At 41.6% G+C, this 18,471-nt stretch overlaps 1 protein-coding gene across 4 annotated transcripts in view; it reads left to right on the top strand.

The window, feature by feature from the left end:
- The window catches only part of MIDEAS (mitotic deacetylase associated SANT domain protein), a 115,672-nt gene that overhangs the window by 36,642 nt on the left and 60,559 nt on the right, over positions 1–18,471 (top strand). The window contains exon 1 of one of the 4 annotated variants that reach the window (XM_077322725.1): positions 10,839–11,385. The exons of 2 other annotated variants lie outside the window; for them this stretch is intronic. The gene's annotated coding sequence lies outside the window, so the exon portion shown is untranslated. Of the gene's footprint in view, positions 1–10,838; positions 11,386–18,471 lie in introns of those variants that run through there. One more of the 4 variants, XM_077322721.1, reaches the window with a different exon arrangement.

Here is an 18,471-nt window from a genome sequence, read left to right as displayed (position 1 = left end):
CATGGAACACCAAGAAGGGCCAGGTCAAGTGAATTTTCCTCTAGAGTAAGTTCCAAAGCTGCAGCTTTGCCACAGAACAGGCCTGCTGTTTTGTGGTCACTTAGCCTTTCTCAAATGGTTGGGACACAGCGGGAAGGGCTACCAAAAACAGCTTTGCTAGCCAGAATCCCTGCATGGGAGCAGACAGTCCTTGCTATAATTGTTACAGCCCTAAATGTTTTCAGTCCAAAGGGCCACTTGATTCATATAAGCCTTCCCATCCATTCTTCTACAGAGGAGGCGGGTCACTACCAGATCCTGTTCTACATGGGTCCTTTGATTGTGGCATTCTCTCACAATTGCCCATTGGGCTTGTGATCTTTCAGTTTCAAGTCTTTCATTTTATCCAGACTTTTGGTTGTGCATATGTATATGTCTACATATGTGCACTGCTCTGTTGAGGAGGAGCTGAGTCAGTGATGGAACATCTGAAACATCTGTTAGGCATGTAGAGGGTCTCAGGCTCCATCTGGGATCAGGTAGTAGGTGATGTGAAAGATTCTTTAAAATGAAAAGTTGATAGAGAAGGCTAAATTCTGAGTGCAGCAACCAGATGGATATGTGCTTAACATGTCCCCCCTTAGTTTTTTCCTGCCCCTTATATGTATATGAGGGTAAATACACACCTTCATTCCACTACATTCCTCTGCCCAAAATCACAGTCCATGATGATGCTTTTCATTTTTAAACATCAAAACTTTGTTGCATTCCTTTGCTTATCGCATACTGTTTGTGTCCTACCCAACATTCTTCTTTTCTCCTCTGAGACCTAAACACAGGAATCTTATGCACTGGTGTTTTCCTTCAGTTTCACTATGAATTCCCATCAGACGTTTTTTCATTCTTTCTGCTTTTCACCCTGTGTTCCTTGCACATGTGTATCAGGTTTATTTTTGTTTCTGCATTGATATTCCTCCTTTCAGTGTTCAGTTTGTGTTCTCTTTGCTGTTTCTCTGGTTTTTTGAGAATGTTATTGCAGCAGTTTTTCCTCTTCATTTGTTCCCACGGCAAAGGTAATTCAAAATCATGACTCAATTGAATTTCCCCTCTACCCTTTTTTGCCCCTTGGAAGCCACTCCTCCGCTACCCACGTTGTACAGCCTAATAGGGCTCTCCTTCTTGGTCAGTTTTGCACAGGACATTATTTTGAAATTGCATGAAGAGATTCCAAGAAGGAGAGACCAAAAAATAAATTAATTAAAAAATCAGTGCTGTGACTCTATCTCCTTTTTCTCATTTGGGTGCAAAACACATACTCTACGATTCTCAAGAGAAAATCATATGAAGAAAACAGGTGAGGAGTGCAGGCACAGGATTTGAATTAAAGGAATACAGACTTGAATTCAGTGATAATCAGCAGTAAGCAGTAAGTGCAGAGAGGACCAAAGTTCATAATTTCATCCACACTGAGGAGGTAATATGAATTTTGCTAAAATTAATGTGTGGGTGTAAATTAATGTCGTTTTTAAAAGGAGGTGTGCATGCATTATAAATAAGTTTTAGATCAGAACAGAAAGTTGTTTATCTGTATCAGCACTAATCCACAGGTAGTTTTAGAATAGGGTGACCAGATTTTAACATTGGTAAAGCGGGACACCATTGACCGGGGAGGTTCTTGATTAAAAATTTGGCCTATATGGAGCAACAAAAATTTTCATAGAATGCATAGAACATAAAAATAGTATTGTAATATATATATATATTCTAATTTCAACATAAGTACAATTTGCCAGGTGCCCCCATATGTCCCTCAAAAAGGGGGACAATCTGGTCACCTTATTTTAGAATGTTATTCTAACACCCTTCTAACTCAGTTGAGTAGATTTAGAAGTGTGTAACTTTGTTTAGGATTAAAGTGCCAGGAGTGATATAACAGTTAACTCTTGGGATGTGGGCAGTACCTTGGGTTGCTTGAAAATTTGCTTGGCGCTTATGTGTAATTGAAGTGTGGGATTTGAGCAATTGACTACTGATGACTATGAAGTATTCATTGCTCTGGCATCTCGGTGGTTTCAGGAACCATGGGCTTTCCTGGGTCATAAATATTTTGGTTTTACAAACACCTTTCTTTTTGTCTGCTTTGTTAGACTTGGAGATTAAGATGATTTGAGCTCATTCAGGTTCTGATTTTCAACTAATTCACTTGTGTGGCAGAATTGTGATTTGAGAAGCAATCTGAAAAAGGATAGGAAGTGAACAGAACAATTTCCTGTGGGGTGGGGTGCATTTTCAACTCCAGTTGTTAGTGGCTGATTATCATTGCTTGCTCATGACATAACCTCTTTTGGGTATTAGATTGGATAATCTTTTCCAAGTCACTGTAAGGAGTAAGATGGTTAATTATCTTTCTCCTTCTTCAAGTAATTCCCCCACTTTTTTATGTCATATGTATGTATGTATTTAATACATATATATTGTACTTTTCTGACCCCAAGGAACTCTCAGGATGACTCATGAAGAATAATTTAAACCATTAAATTAAATTTTAAAATGGTAGGTCTAAACCCTACAAAACATCTTGGTAGCATTTATTTTACTAGCCCAAAATGGGCTAAATAAAAAATGATGGGCCCAGACTCCTAAAAACTATGCCAAGCATGCCATGACAACGTCCTTGAACAACAGGCCATCGGAAGAGACCTCCTCTTTCTCGCACTGTCTTGATTCCAGCGGTCACTCTTGAGGGGCAGTTTATAGTCAGCCAAAACACTTAAACAAGAATACTCTAAATAATAAGCAGGGCCTGGATTTGTTTGGCCGGCTCCTTTTGAGGCCTCAAAGTGTGAATTGTTTGCTAAGGGTCAAAGTGCCAAAGGACTCAATCTTTGAACTGGCAAATGGAGGAGAAGCAAACTCAACCCAGTTTTTAATAAGTTGCTGAACACAAGAAGTTTCCCACTTCCCTACTACAGCTGCTGCCAGCAAAGCATCACAGACAAGCCCTGTTTCCTGCTTCCTCCACGTTTTGGAGGCACCATAAGTTTTGACAACTCCGGGTGCAGAAGTTCCTGGAGATTTGAGCGTGTAGTCTGTGGAGGGGAGGGATGTCAGTGGGGGACAATGCCATACAGTCCACCCACCAAAGCTGCCATTTTTTCCCCTAGGGGCACTGATCTCTGTGGTTTGGAGATATTTATTTATTTATTTATTTATTTATTAAATATAGCCTGCCTTCTTCCTAGGACTCGGCGGGTTACATATAAAAATATCCCCATAAAACCCAGACCTGAAAACAGCATTAGTCCAAAGATACTGAGATGGCAAAATCCCTCCTTCCTCCTGCAGTCCACTTCCAGGAGATCTCCAGAACTCAGTTGTAGGTTAGCAACCCTAGTGATTACTGGTACTATTAGAAAATTGAATCTCACACAGGAAGCTGCATACGCCATGCTCACTCGTGCAGTCTGCAAAATGCAACTTGTGCAGGACCCTGTCTAGCTGTTAAAAAAAGGAACTGCAACTGAGTATGATTAACTACATAATATTGTCAACTGTGTGTAAGAGAGTTCTAGTGTAATTTTTTTCAGATGAGATATTTTGAACTAACGACTAAACAGAGTAGCAGTTAAAGCAAGTGATACAAGATAAAAAAAAAAGATCTGCAGGTTAGCTTCACTATTCATGACAGGGAACTCTTACAAACAGTTGTGAATAAGATGTCATTTAAAATAGCCGTGGAAAAGTGGTTCTCTGATGTCTGAAGCCACTCCCTGAATTGGCAGTGTTGGATGCCCAGACATTCTGCTATTTATTCAGAGACCTGTTTAACCATTCTCCACGTTGCTGTTTTCATGGCCAATTAATTAACAGGAATATTAACATTGTATAGTCTAATCTTTTGAAGAGCAAATAGAAAAATATTATTACAAGTCATACTACAATCCACATTTGAAAGTTCTACAGTTAATTTAATAGCATTGAAGCAACTTTTCCAGTCATATGTTGCTACGTGCACAGAAAGGATGTGAAAGTCTAACATAACGGTTTGGGGGAATTTACCAATGGACAGGACATGGTGAACTCTGCCAAAGGAAATACTGCAGATATTTAAGACTTATCAGACATAAGGCATATTTAAGACTTATCAGTTAAGACTTATCAGAACTTGCACTGGAAGCTTTGGCAACTGAATGGCCCTTCCTTTCACTGAACGCCAGTAAGGTGGCTTTGGAGATGTAGCATTTTTTCCATTCTCCTTCTTGACAAACTATGATTTAGGTATGCATCCTTTGAGGGTTGCATAGAAAAGAGACCTTGTTAGATGTGGCAGCTTCTGTTACTACAGCTATGTGTCTTGGAAATGCTTAGGAGGTGGCTCCTGGCGTGAAAAGGCAGTGAGTTTAAGTAGCTTGTGGATCAGATTGTGCTAGAACTCCCTTCAAAATTTTTTGAGGTTGAAAAGTCGCCATTAGGTTACTGCTTTTCTTAATTTTCACATGATGATAGTGTTGTGAAGGCATGTTTACATGACTGGAGAGACCAAGGCTTTGTATGCAGAGGATCTGCTTTGTATTCAGGAGGTTGTGGTTCAGCTCTGGCATCTGCAGGATGTGGAAGATCTTAGCCTGAGGTCCTGCAAGAGCTGCTTCCAGTCTGAATAGCCAATACTGGCCTTGTTGGATCCACTGGTCTGACCTGTGTGACCAGACTTCAAGCAACTACATCTTCAAAATGTGTATGAATATAATAAAGTGATTTTACTAGATGCGGGAATTTCATTTTATCACCTTCAAAACAAGGGGGAAATGGTTGTGTGAAATACACTGAATTTGTTATGCATAGTGAATATAAAGGTAGCAGTGGCAGTCTCATGAGTACTTGTGAGAACTATGCTACAGCTTGTACTTGCAAGCTTATACTGAAACTATTTTAGACAATTTGAGGCCTTGTTAGGAGGTGTGGATAACCATCTTGTTTCTGGCAGGCAATTAAATTCTGAACACAGATGTCTAAGGGAGTATTTTCTGGAAAGTATTAATGTATGAAAGCATAACTCTCCATTCCAATATATTGCTAAGGCCAGAGACTGCATGCTTTACACTTCTGTGCCTAGTGATTTAGCACAGCATAGGGGAAAATTACATTCCTTAATAGAGTTGCCAACCTCCAGGTGGTAGCTGGCGTTCTCCCAGAATTACAGCTGATTCCCAGACAGCAAAGATCTGTTTCCATGAAGAAAATGGCTGCTTTAAAAGGTGGATTCTATGGTGTTATTCCCTTCGGAGGTCCTTTGACTCCCCAAACCATACCTTCTCCATGCTCCACCTCCAGAATTTCCAGGGGTTTTTCAACCCAGAGCTGGCAACCCTATTGTTGACTGTAAAATGTTGCAGAAACTGTTTCATCCTTCCATGATACACTCTGCAGCTGGCTGTTCACTGCCCAGAATTGCTGTCAGTTTCCTCTAGCTCTCTAGTAAGGGAGAAGGTGTAATATGCAGTTTGCTTGTTTTGCCAAAACCATTGTGGTAGTGGTTGATCCTATTCTTTTAATATTTATGGGGGTTTGTTTGTGTAAGCCGCAATGAGCTCCAAAACCAGAATGTATATATTTTAAATAGTTAAACTGTAAAGGATCTCACAAATGTTGCTCCAATATTTCATTTCTGAATGCATTACGTCTTGTTGCTGCTGTGAGTAGCTGTTCTTGCAGTGTTAGTAAGAGATCTGGATGGGAAGGTACTCATCTTGCCATGTAAGGCATGTGTAGATTGCTAATGGTCTCTAACTGAGTGGGGATGAGAACAGCACCCCCCTGCTAGAGCTTAAGAATGGTGAGACTGCATAGAGATCAGAAAGAATGACCTATTCTTTGTGGTGAGTCCCATCTTGGGGAATGACCTACTGGAGGTAAATCTGAAAGACCCCCCCAGTTTAGTCATTTATCAAAATGCGCAAAACAGATATGTTAATGGGGTATTTTAAAGAGATTAAAACAATAGTAAAACAGCTGAGTGACTTAAGTGATATACCTGTCTAAGGGCCAAACTGGACTCAATGATAACCCCAGGTCCAACTGGTGACAGCATGTGAAAAGGCATATGGAAGGGAGGACAACAGCATGTCATTGCACCAAGGATTGGGCCATTACAACAATTAAAACTCCCATTAGTCATTAAAATAGCGGAAGCCACCAGGTAGACCTGGCTGGAAGAGGAGACCTTTGCAGGACTAGCAATGGCTACCCTCTCCTAGTTGGCGCCACCAAGACCTGCTAGTGCTCAGAGATTTTGGCTTCTAATCAGATATCTGATAGAGGTTTACAAAATTATGCATGGGATAGATAAGGTAGAGAAAGTACTTTTCCCCATTCTCACAAGACAAAAACTCACGGGCACTCAATGAAGTGAATGAGCAATAAGCTTAGAATTAAAAGAAAGTCCTTTATCCAAAGAGTAACACGTGGAATTCACTGCTGCAAGAAGTGGTGGCAGCAACCGGTATAGCTTCAAGAGGAGATTGGATAAACATATGGAGTAGAGTCACAAAGTATAGTTGGAAAACTCTGTCTGGAGCAGTGATGTTCAGTATTTTTGGTGCCCAAGTGCAACAGTGGGAGGGCTTCTGGAGTTCTGACCCAGTTGGTGTCTCACATGATGGCCCCTGGGTTTTGGCCACTGTTGACATGGACTGTTGGACTGGATGGAACTTTGGCCTGATTCAACATGGCTTCTCGTATGTTCTTATGTACTCCACATCTGAGTTTGTATTTATTTTTTCTTGGAAACAAGGTGAAAAAATAAACACAGATTAAATTCCTGAGTGAAAGGCTTATAATTACTGTTTTGTTCTCATGAAAATGGTTTGCTTTTTGATCCTTTTTCATAGATCTTGTCTGCATGAGTTCAGCCTTGGCTCTTTCACAAGACTGAGATAGGGAGATGTCCCTTGATAAGCGTCCCTTCTGGTTCTTTTACACATTAAATATGAATTATGATGTACTTAGAAAGAGGTACTATTGGCAAGTAACTGCCAAATAGTCTTTTTCTGTTGTTACTAACATCGTGCTTTGTTTAATTTTAAAATCCCTTACAGTTAATGTACACTCGCGTTGTGGGGTCTTACACTTCCATTTGTCACTGAGCACTTGGCCTAAGATCCACCACAGCTGAGCAACTTTGGCATCCTTTCCAGGAACCTGGGGCTTGAGATGGTCTGGAATGTGTGTTTCATTTCATGTACTGGGCAGTTGTAAACAGTGGCTTTGGTCCATCAGAATCACATATAAGCATTTAACCGTACAATCCAAAATTTGTCCAGTTCCTTCTGTAGTTGATGCTTAGGCTATGGGATGTAGTTGATGCTTAGGCTATGGGAAGGTACAGGCATACCGAAGTACGAAGTTCTAAATTCTCATGGATATTTCATGTGCCTTTTTTCTACAGCATCTTTTATTTACTTTTTTATTTACTTAATTTGTACCTCACTGTTCTTCCCAATCAGGACCCAAAGGCAACCTACATCACTCTCATCTCCTCCATTTCAGCCTAACAACAACCTTCTGAGGTAGGTTAGGTTTAGAGAGTATGACTGGCAGAAGGTCACTTAGCAAGCTTCCATGGCACGAGTGGGAATTTGAACTGGCTAGTCCGACACTCTTAACCACCACACCAGATTGGCATATTACGAGGAAACAGCTGTAGGTAATAGCACATGTTCTGCATGTTTATTGCCTCATGTTCTGTTTCTGGAGCATTTTCAGTTTGAGGATCTTGTTGCAAAGGACTGAACATCAGTTTCTCCTGGGATTCTGGAAAGCTACTGCCACAGTATTGTATAGACAGATACCCAGGGAATTGCTAATTGCCGCTGTGGGATGGTAGGTGAATTTCCTCCAGGTCAGGCTGTATTCTAGAGATTTGTAATGGATGAGGGATCACTTGGACATAAAAATGGGGTCACTGTGGGTAGGCAGATAGTTGTGAGTTCCTGCACTGTGCGGAGGGTTGGACTAGATGACCGTGGAGATCCCTTCCAACTCTCTGATTCTATGAAAGATATAGGAAGAAAAAGAAATTAGGAGAGCTGTTTTTTAATACTCACTGTTCACTACCTAAAGGAGTCCTAAAATGACTTACAACCCCCTTCCTCTCCCCACAACAGACATCCTGTGAAGTAGGTAGGGCTGAGAGAGCTCTAAGAGAACTGCTCTGTGAGAACAGCTCTAAGATAACTAACTAGTCCAGCTGGTTGCATGTGGAAGAGTAGGGAATCAAACCCAGTTCTCCAGATTAGAGTCTGCCACTCTTACCTTCTATACTATGCTGGTTTTATGTTTTGAGAGAAGAATATTTCAGTGGTCTACAGATGCATTTTAATTGACAAATCAAGAATACATACTCAAGATCTCTTACTCGTTAACACATAGCCAATTTCTGTTAAATGCCTCTGGACAGAATTCAAGGTTAGCCTGACAGTTATTTTAAAGGTAGTCCCAGCTTAAAGTTGCTATTATCATGGGGTATATTTATATTTATATTATTTATATTATCTATATCTATATTTATATACCACTGGTCTTAAATGTCCTGCGGCAGTTTACAAAAATTCATAAGTACTATAAAATCCTGTAAAAACCCATTAAAATGTAATTAAAACACAATATCACGATGGCAGATAATAAATATATAAGCCTCTCCCATCCTTCCGTTCAGCAAAGGTCTATTACTCTTTATCTGGGAGTGAGGGACTTAGTTGGTTTCAGCTAGAGATCCACAGCTGACATTTTAATATTTTAGCTGTGTTGGGTTCTTAGTATTAAATATTTTATTTGTGTTAGGTTAACCACAACCAATGGAAATGTAAGGAAACTAAATTTCATTGCAGTTGTTTCCCTTTTAATCAGAAGATTTGGTATACACATTCACCATTGAAAAAAAGAACAAGAGTTACTGTTTCTGTATATATTTCTGAGAGTCAGCTTGGTGTAGTGGTTAAGAGCATTGGCTTCTAATTTGTCGAGTCAGGTTTGATTCCCCACTCCTCCACGTGCAGCTAGCTGGGTTACCTTGGGCTCATCACAGACCTGATAGCACTGTTCTGTCAGAGCAATGTCAGCCTCACCTATGTGTTGCGGAGAGAGGAAGGAAGGGTGATTGCAAGCTGTTTTGAGACTCCTTCGGGCAGTGAAAAGCAGGGTATAAAAACCAACTCTTTTGCTGCTGCTGAGTTCTTTAGTACTTGTAGCATATTGTATGAGTCTGGGTTATGGCAGATGGGTGATGATAATGTCATATAATCTGTGGAGGCCTACTTTCTTCATGAATTAGAATTTTACTCTATGTTTAAGAAGCTAAGTGAATCTTGGACCTTGCCGAATCGGTCCAAGATCCACTTAGTTCAGCATACTTTATAACAATCCCAGTAATCAGCAGATACTAGGTAAATCCAAAGAATCTGGCTAGTAGATCCCTGTTGGATTGTAATCTACCTTTTACTAACTTCAAGCTATGTGCATGTTCATCATGGCAAATTCCCATTCAAAGCCACCCTAAAGTCCCCTAATTTGAATAATTTATTGTAGTTGTATTACGTGGATTTCACTGCTGCACAGTTTCATTAAAGTGGATTTCCGAACCCTCTGACCGCAAGCATGTGTTTGTCCAACAAGTGCTGGGCTTTCACATTTGGCATGTCCCAACAGAAGGAATGTGGTGAATGCAGCTGCAAAAGAGTGCAGGAGATATTGCTTCCCCGGCTGTTATGAATCTGGTTTTTCAGCACAGCAGGGCCTTCATTCCTTCCTGCAAGTTTCTACCACAGCACTTTTTCTGTGCTGTGAAAGATGCAAACTGAAAAGGGGTGGGGGGTGGGAGGGAAGAGCATGCAGCAGGAGGAACAGAGTCAGTATAGAGTTCAGAGCAGTCTTAATGTCTTGCTATTAATGTGTGTGTATATATATATATATGTCTGTGTATTCAGGAACTGGAGCTGGAGCTATTGCCCAAGAGCTGGGTATGAGTCATGACAAAGCATCTAGGAAGCCTGGCATTCACAAGTAAAGCTGTTTTTTTAGGCCGGCGGTCCCTCTGCTTCTTACACATTTATAGGAGACACCCCACACACACACCGCAAAAAGAAATTTTCCAGATCAGTGTTAAAAACACCAGTAAATTCTTTGGGATTTTAAACTGATCTGATGGACTTGTTTTGCAAATCGGTGAGTATATAATTTGCGCTACTGTGAGGTTGCAACCCTATATGTGATTATTATGGAGTAAATCTTGTGGAAAGGAAGTGGAACGTATATGCGTAATATCGGGCTGCACAGCTCCATGTACAAAGGGAATATTTGGAGAGCTGAATGTGTGGCCCAAAGACTTTGGAGGTGCATTGAAGCGTTTCTGGCCCTAGCCCTTCCCGTTCCCTGTCCCCCTAGGCTGAGTTCTCAATATTTTACGGGGGGGGGGGGCGGGTTGGTCGAATGCTCCTGCTGCAGACGCGTGATTTACTGGCCAAGCTCATAAAAGTAAGGACAAAAGTACAAGCCTCTCTCCAAGTGGGAAAGAAAGTCAGCGCTCTTCCTGGCAAAACTGCGTTTCCAGTAACGTGATCGGGCTCTTCCCCTCCTGACCTTGTAGCTCGACAGAGATGCTCATGCGTGCCAGAGCAACTGGATCCCCCTGCCAACCAAAGGTTTGGACGGACTGACGGACAGTCACAGAGACACACATGCACAGAGAGTGTTGAATTACAGGGTGGTTGGCGAAAGGGGGAAAAAAACTTTATTCGCCTTATATGGCAACAGGAAATGGGCGTGCTCTAGGCCTGCTGTAGGGTGGGGGAGCCTGATCAGGAGGCAGTTGTGCTGATGAAGTGGAAGAGCTGGTTTGCCAGCTCTTGTTGCCCGACATCTGTGTTTCGCAGGAGAGGAGAGGGCTCTTGATTTCCTTGCCTGGGAGTTGTGCAACCTCCGCGTTCTCGGGAGGGGAGGGGAGGGGGGGAGGAGGAGGAGGAGTTCTCCCTTCCGAGCTGGTGCTGCAGTGCTGCCGCCTTCGAGGGTCCCCCCTCCTCCTGTTCCCCGATCTGTGATCTCAAATCTGTGACTCAGAGACTTGCAATCCTGACACTGCAACGTGTGGTTGGCGGAGTGAGCGACCGAAGCGGGGCTCTCGATCCCGAGCCAGGTACACTGCAGGACTTCTGGGCGCAGAGAGGAAGCTGTGAGCAGCGCGGCTGACAACTGCACGGGGTAGTCGCAATTGCGAGAAAACTTCCTGCCGCCTTTCCGGGTAGCCTGGCGGAGGTCGGTTCAGCTTTCTTGGGGCGTGTGATTTATCTGGAAGGGGATCTAAGGCAAAGGGGATCGAAGAGAATTTCCTTTTATTTCCTGCGTGAGAACTGGGAGGTAAGTTTGAAATCGGGAGCGCCTGCAGGGTCTACAGGGCCTCTGTTTCTTTTCTCTCTCTCTTGCAGCGCCCGGCACCGAAAGGCGCGGGGCGGCGGGGCCGGGGTCGCTTGCAACGCTTAAAGATTTGCAATAGGAAGCTGAAGAGTCGGGGGGTCGTGTGGCTGAGGGAACTTTTTGTTTGCTTCCCTGTGTCTTTAAGCCGGCTGCATAATGCGTGCCTTGCGTGGCTCTTGTTTGTGCAGCTACGCAGTTCGGCACTGCTAATGGGCGGCCGCGGCGAGGTGGTTTCCTCCCTTCAAAACGGGGAAATAAGATACACGCCGAGGAATCCAGCTAAAACCCCCACTTTCCTCCTTGCTTTTGTAAGATGGGGAGCGGAGAGAGGAAACAGTTCGAATCGCCTTTACTACTTGTCATCTGAGGACATTTTCTTCTAAAATACGTCGCAGTTTCAACCCGTCTCTTTACCATCTCTTCCTTGTCCGTGAAATTCACCACGGCGCTGTAGTCTCCAGACTGATTATTCGAACTTAATAGACATGCTTTGTGTCTGAGGCATGTAGAAGCTGTACGGATTTCAGTCATCCCTGCGTGGTTGGTCCTTTCTCACCCCTGGTTGTCTGAGCATTCCAACCCGGGGTGACATGGTTCTCTTCCTTGCATACCATAATGGATTTTTCCTTCAAGTGTCCCTATGCAAGCGCCGTGGACTATGACCGAAATATCTGGGGTTAATCAAAAGTCACTTATTTCTGGTCATTCCTAAGCATCAAAGTTCTGTGTGTGCTCCACATAGTTAATGCACTCATGCTTCTAGATCCTTGAATGCCTTGTGCAGGAAATCGGATTACAAAATAGGATGTTTGGTTGGTACATAAATGGTGTAGCCTCTTCTGTCCACGGGGACAAGTCAACAGCACAGTTTACAGAGGACTTGTAGATTGTGTTCATCTGCAGATGTGTAAATCGGTTTGCGAGCAGAAACCTTAAGGGAAGGTGGGAAACCATCAGGTTATTTAAGAAAAACAACTCAAGTGATTTGTAGATCCCAAAACCCTGATCTCATCTTGCTTTGGTGGCAGGTGGATTGCAGAGGTGGTAGTAATGTTGAAAGCTATGTGTAATCACCGTCATAGTGACTTGCCAGGGCGTATGGCCATCCTTGTTGCTGGTGACATCATCAGAGCTGCTCTAATTCCTGTGGAAATCAATGAGAGACTTGCTATTAACCAGAGGAGCATAATTGGCCCTTGTACTTGTCAGTATTGCATCCTGGAAGTGCACATGAGTCTGGCTGTAGAACAGGCAACTTCTAGTATAGACCAGAGAGTTATAAAGGCTCATTGAGATGTTACTATTTTGGAAATACCACAGGCATTGCCTCTGTGTTGCCTCTGTGAACATGAGCCCTGTTGTGTGAATTGCTGTCTTGTGGCACAAACTTGCCAGTAGAAGTGCTTAGTTCCAAGTCTTTTAGAGGAGTTCTAGAATCCATACACTGCTCAGTACCTTAACAGTTCATATGTAATTTTCCATATGTATGTAAATAACTTTGGAATTGCCTGAATGAACTGTATGTTTCAGGATCACTGCATATAATAGGGAAGGGCTCAGGAATACAGACTTATCTTCCTTTTGTATAATGTATTGAAGAAATGGTAGGAACCCTGAACTCATGAGCTATGGTGCTTGTGCAAAGCTTGTGCTTTCTTTTCAGATTACATCTGCAGAATGTCACACACCGACACACATACCAGCCAGCCATGTCATTCTTCAGGTTTACATAACTGGTCAAATTGTTTCTGGGGAACGTGGGGTTTCTCTATGAGGTCGGCAAAATCAGACAAGACAGCTTGCCACCACCTCTGCCCCTTGCATGCCTCAGAGAATGGTTGTATGCATTGATACTCTGTTGATTCAAGTACGGCTAGCCCACCATGCAAGACTTCTGTGATAGACATGCCGGGATTCATTGGTAGACAAGTTGATGAAGAAACAGTACCATGAAGGTAGAAACCGTGGATAAAGAGGCAGATGCTTTCTAGGCCTGAAAGAATTGAGGGGGTGACAATCATTGTCAACAAATATCTTGGAGTGCATGCTCAAGAAATGTGCATTCTTAATACCTTGATGAAATCAAATGAGTTCTTTTGATCTAATTTATGGAATAATGGGGCAGTGATTTATTACAGAAAAGAGATTCTGTATCTTTTGTACTCTGGGGAATGGTAGACTAGAGGACAGGAAGGCCTGGAGGATCATTGTCCATGGGGTCGCGATGGGCAGACTTCGCACCTAACAGCAACAACAACATCTTTTGCACTGGTACCCTTATTTTACAATATCTGTGTTCCATCTTTATTGATACCAGGCTGGGGGACAGTGAACTGTAGCCAATGTTTTGTATTGTTTTTTTTAATGCTGACTCTCAACGACTGTTTTGGAATGAGGAAGAAAGATGACTTTATGCACCCACGGGTGTGATTGCAATGACTCCTGGACATATTCCTTCTTTTCAGAAACTATACACAGGTTGTACAGGCTTCAGGCCGCAGGTTACCAAAGAATGAACTTGATGACAGTCTGCATTAATATGTGGGTGTTGGTAAGAGCCCTTGTTGGCTGAAAACATACAGCTGTATCCCAACAGTGCATTGGGGAAACCTGCTGCAGTACACCAGCTTGGAGATTTTGGTGAAGAGAGAGAGATAAAGAGAGAGCTGTCAACATATAGAGCTGTTATTCTTAACAGCTATTTATTTGTCTGTCTGTCTGTCTGTCTGTCTGTCTGTCTGTCTGTCTGTCTGTCTGTCTGTCTGTCTGTCTGTCTGTCTGTCTGTCTGTCTGTCTGTCTGTCTGTCTGTTGTGTCCCGCCACTCCCATACAATAGCTTGTGGCGGGTCACAAAGTCCTAATTAAAAACCCACTAAAACCCCTATTAAAAGGACATACCAATACATTATAGAAACAACACAGCAAACAAGTCGATAGAAGAACTCTCTCCCTGCACCCAAAATACTGATACACCCACTATTGGGGAGGGAGAGGGGGCGTAGCTGTCTACAACCCAGGTGCTAGCACCAGCCCTGGGAATGTCGAGCTACTGGGGTGTTAGGTAAGTGGATGCATACTATCCATGAATTTGTTTATTTTATTTATTATTTGTTTCTCTCTGCAAGTGGACTTGGGGTGGTTTACAAGATACAATATCTCATAAAATCTGCTCCCAATGAAAAATAAAATACAGTAAGATGTTAAAAATTTCGAATGGATCTAGGCCTAACCCCTTTTTGTTTTAAGTCAATATAGAGCTGAGGTTATTATTCCCCCAGTAGTTAATTTAACTCCTGTGAGAATTATTAGCTTGGAATAGCGAATATGCACCAATGCAACTGGTAGAATAATGTTCATCTTACAACTGGATTGCCTGTTGGTTTCCTGTACGCTACAGGAATGGTCAGTGCTAAACAGTCCATCAAAAGTTCAGATTCTTTCTCATCTTTTTTAAAATAAGGGAATGTGCTACAATACTCTGACTTGCTCTAATCCTGCGCAACCTTGTCACAAGCCAGGATCCACTTGGCTGCCTGCCTATGATTTCTAGATACTTGATGCTACCTGCCTATCATTTGTTTGGTTAGCTTGCTGCAGGAAAATCAGGGAAGTGCAGTAGTTTTCAACCTTCCCGTGTTCTCCTATCCTGTGTTCTGCTGTCCCACTACTGGAAGGGCAGTTGTCTCACTTAGGACACTTTACCTTATGGTACTTTCAGTCCATTGCATGTTGCTTATCAGGGTTGATGGAATTAAATGACGAGAATGCTATATCATAAAGATAGAAAAATACCTGTTTGTTGTTCATGCATTTCCAGAAGAAGAAGAATCAATTAAAACATTGATTTGCAGTTGTTTCAAAACATGTATAAACATCTATTGGTTTGCAGTTGGTGTCCCTGTAAAATGGAAAGTTAATGCCCATGCTGTTTGGTTGATAGTCCTATATCATAACTTGCTGCTATAATTAATACATGACCAGATGCATCATGTTAATATAATGCTTGTCCACAGCACTCAAACATTTCTCCCTAATTTATATGGAGAACAGAGTTTAAAACCATGTTTAATAAATTAGTATAGAGTTTAAAGAGATGTATAAGCTTTAACATGTCTGCTAGATTTCATTTTTAACAAGTTAATTTTTTAAAGTTACTCTGTCTATAATTTTAGGAAAATCTGATTTTTCATTTTAAAGAAATGATTTAAAATCAAGAGGAGTATTGATATAATCCACTGTATTGTGTGTATATTGAAATCCTGCAGAAGATCTGCAAGGGAACAGTTTGGGTCTTCTCTCAAGTTATATCAATTTTGTTGGACTTGAATGTCTGCATACTACAGAGTACTTGTTGAATTGTGAGGAAATATAGGATTGAGAGTACTGCACATTGTAAGGTGTAGCAATAGAACAAGTGTGGTCTAGTTTGCATGAAAAAAATATTATTTAGTGTCTTCCTTGGCTGGTGCAATAGCAAAGGACACTGAATTTCTGCTATGACTAGTGCTGATAGTTAAAAATAAGAAGCTTTAAGTGAGTTTGTTGCATTCAAGCTTGAGGATGAGAGTGGACTGTTACAGTTTTAAACATGACAAGACATAAACATTTCATTATGTAACCTTGGATAAATTCCATCAACTCCCTTTCTGTTAATGAAGAGGGAGATGATATTTTACTAAAGTATGTATGTTCATGTTCAGATTTGGTGTTTTGTAGAAAGTTCTTAGTACCGGACTTCACATGATGCTGGAGATTTGTGACTTCAAATTTATAATTAATTTACATGTTCTCCCTAACACTGTGATTAGTGCTCCTCATGTCTGAATTCACCGTGCATCTTTCTGACATAATAATTTATTTCGTCTGCTTCTTTCCCATGGTTTGTTTTGTTCTCCCCTTCTAGCTTTTCAATTATGGCTTCCTCTCAATACTTCTTTCAGTAGCAGTTTGTCCTATGTTTTAACCCATTTCTCAGTTCACATGCTCTTATTTCTTCCTCTCTCTGATTTAAGTCTCTATTGCCTTAAAGGCAAATAACAGAGGAAGCCTTTTTCCCAAACTTGAACAGAAACACTGGTAGGTAGATTCAAGTGGTCTAAAACAGCAGAATAAATTTAGAATTCAGTGGCACATTTAATAATAATTTGAATAAAACTTTGTCTTAAAGGTGCCCCTGGATTCTAAACTGCCCAGAGCCACGTGGTATAAAAATCTATCTAAATAAATAAATTTGTTCTACTGGTTGGTAGAGTGTACTCAATAAAAATCCCCATGTGAATTTAATCCCTCCCATACCGCCCATCCTACAGATATGATCCTGGGGCAAAGTCAGAAATCTTTGTATGTGCCAGCCATTTTTTACAATTAAACGCAGAGATACATTTACACAAATACCTGCACTACATGAAATTGAACATGCCTACAGATTATTTTAAAATATGACCGTTTCCAAGATTTCCGTCGTTCCTGTGTATTTCCTGCTTGCTGATGTTTATCCTAGTATCCCTTGTGTAGCCAAATTTCATGCAGCAATGCTTCTATGTGAGGATGGAAATAGAGGGTGGCATTAGTAAAAATTTGTTCGGTCCAAGACTGCTGGATCAATGAATTGTTAAATAAGGAGGGAGGATTTTAAAATTAGTTTACTTCTCCATGCTATTTTCCTTATTCAGAAGGTGCCACCTTCTGCCATCTCTAGTCAGCTTTAAGATCCAATAGGGAAAATGATAGGTGTTCATATGTTTATTTTAAACATGTATTTATTTGACTTTTATACCACCCTTTCAGTGAGCTGACTTAGGGTGGTGTTGCGTTTCTTCAGGGATGCCAGTCCCTAGATGGGACCTGAGGATCCCCTGGAATTATAGATCATCTCCAGTCTACAGAAATCAGTTCCCCAAGAGAAAATGGCTGCTTTGGGGAGTGGACTTCATAGCATTATACTCCATTGAGGTGTCTTCACACCTCAGATCTCATCCACTTCTGGCTCCAACCCAAAGTCCCCAGGTATTTCCCAGCCCAGAGCTGGCAATCCCACCTCTCTCCCTACCAGAGCTTAAAGCAGCATGGAAAACAGGGCGGGGTGAGTGGGGGGAAATGTCAGGAACTAGTCCTAGTTCAGGGGGGCATGACACTTTTTTGCAGCTAAATTATAACCTAAGATCCCATCATGGATTCCTGTCTTGTAGTGATAGTTTTGTCCCTCATATGCACATGTAATGAGCAGTCTAGTCACCATTCAACACTTTTAGGCCTCATTGTTTTCAGCTGAAAAGTTAAGAATGTGTTAATCTTTCTTCCATCAAAATCAGTGGGACTTAAAAGTAGTTCCCTTCGAATGGTGTCCATTTTATTAAGTGAAATTCCCTGTGGGTGAGGTGACTGATGTCTTGTGATTGATGAAACTTGTATTTTACTAAACTTCTGACCATTAAATAGCACTTTATTCAAGTAAACAGCTGTTGAATGTAGACTGCTGAACTTGTAGAAGCAGCCAGATAACTTTCAGCTTCTGCAGTTGTGCGATGTCTTCATCTTTTTGCTGCAAAGATATGTCACCTCAGGCTACTATAGATTCCTTTGTGATGGCTGTGGCTGGAAGCAGTTTCTCCATTTATGAGGTGACACACTGCCTTTTTGTGAAACTTGCTACATTTGCCTGTATACCATCACAGTTTGTAGAAGGGCTACTGTAATGAAACCTGCCACTTTTCCTTGATTATTTGAAAACTTGGGTGGGGAGAACTGCAGAATAGTGCCATTCGGGTTAGATGTTTGTTTATTCATATATTTATTATTATTATTTTATTATTAAATTTATTTCCCGCCACTCCCTGCAAGGCTCATGGCGGATAGCAACAGTCTTAACCCCAATTAAAATACCCATTAAAAGACTTTAAAAATCCTAACATGATGGAAAAACAATCTTATTCCCACCCCCCACTACCAGAGCTGCAGGAAGAATGGAGGGCATGGTGTTAACTGCTAGTCCCGGGGGGGGGTGGTGGTGGTGGTGGTGGATGATGGCTC

The sequence above is a fragment of the Paroedura picta genome, chromosome 2, assembly GCF_049243985.1.
Source record: "Paroedura picta isolate Pp20150507F chromosome 2, Ppicta_v3.0, whole genome shotgun sequence".
NCBI lineage: Eukaryota > Metazoa > Chordata > Lepidosauria > Squamata > Gekkonidae > Paroedura > Paroedura picta.
Note: the sequence above shows the minus strand (reverse complement) of the source record. Positions and strands in the feature narration are given on the sequence as shown.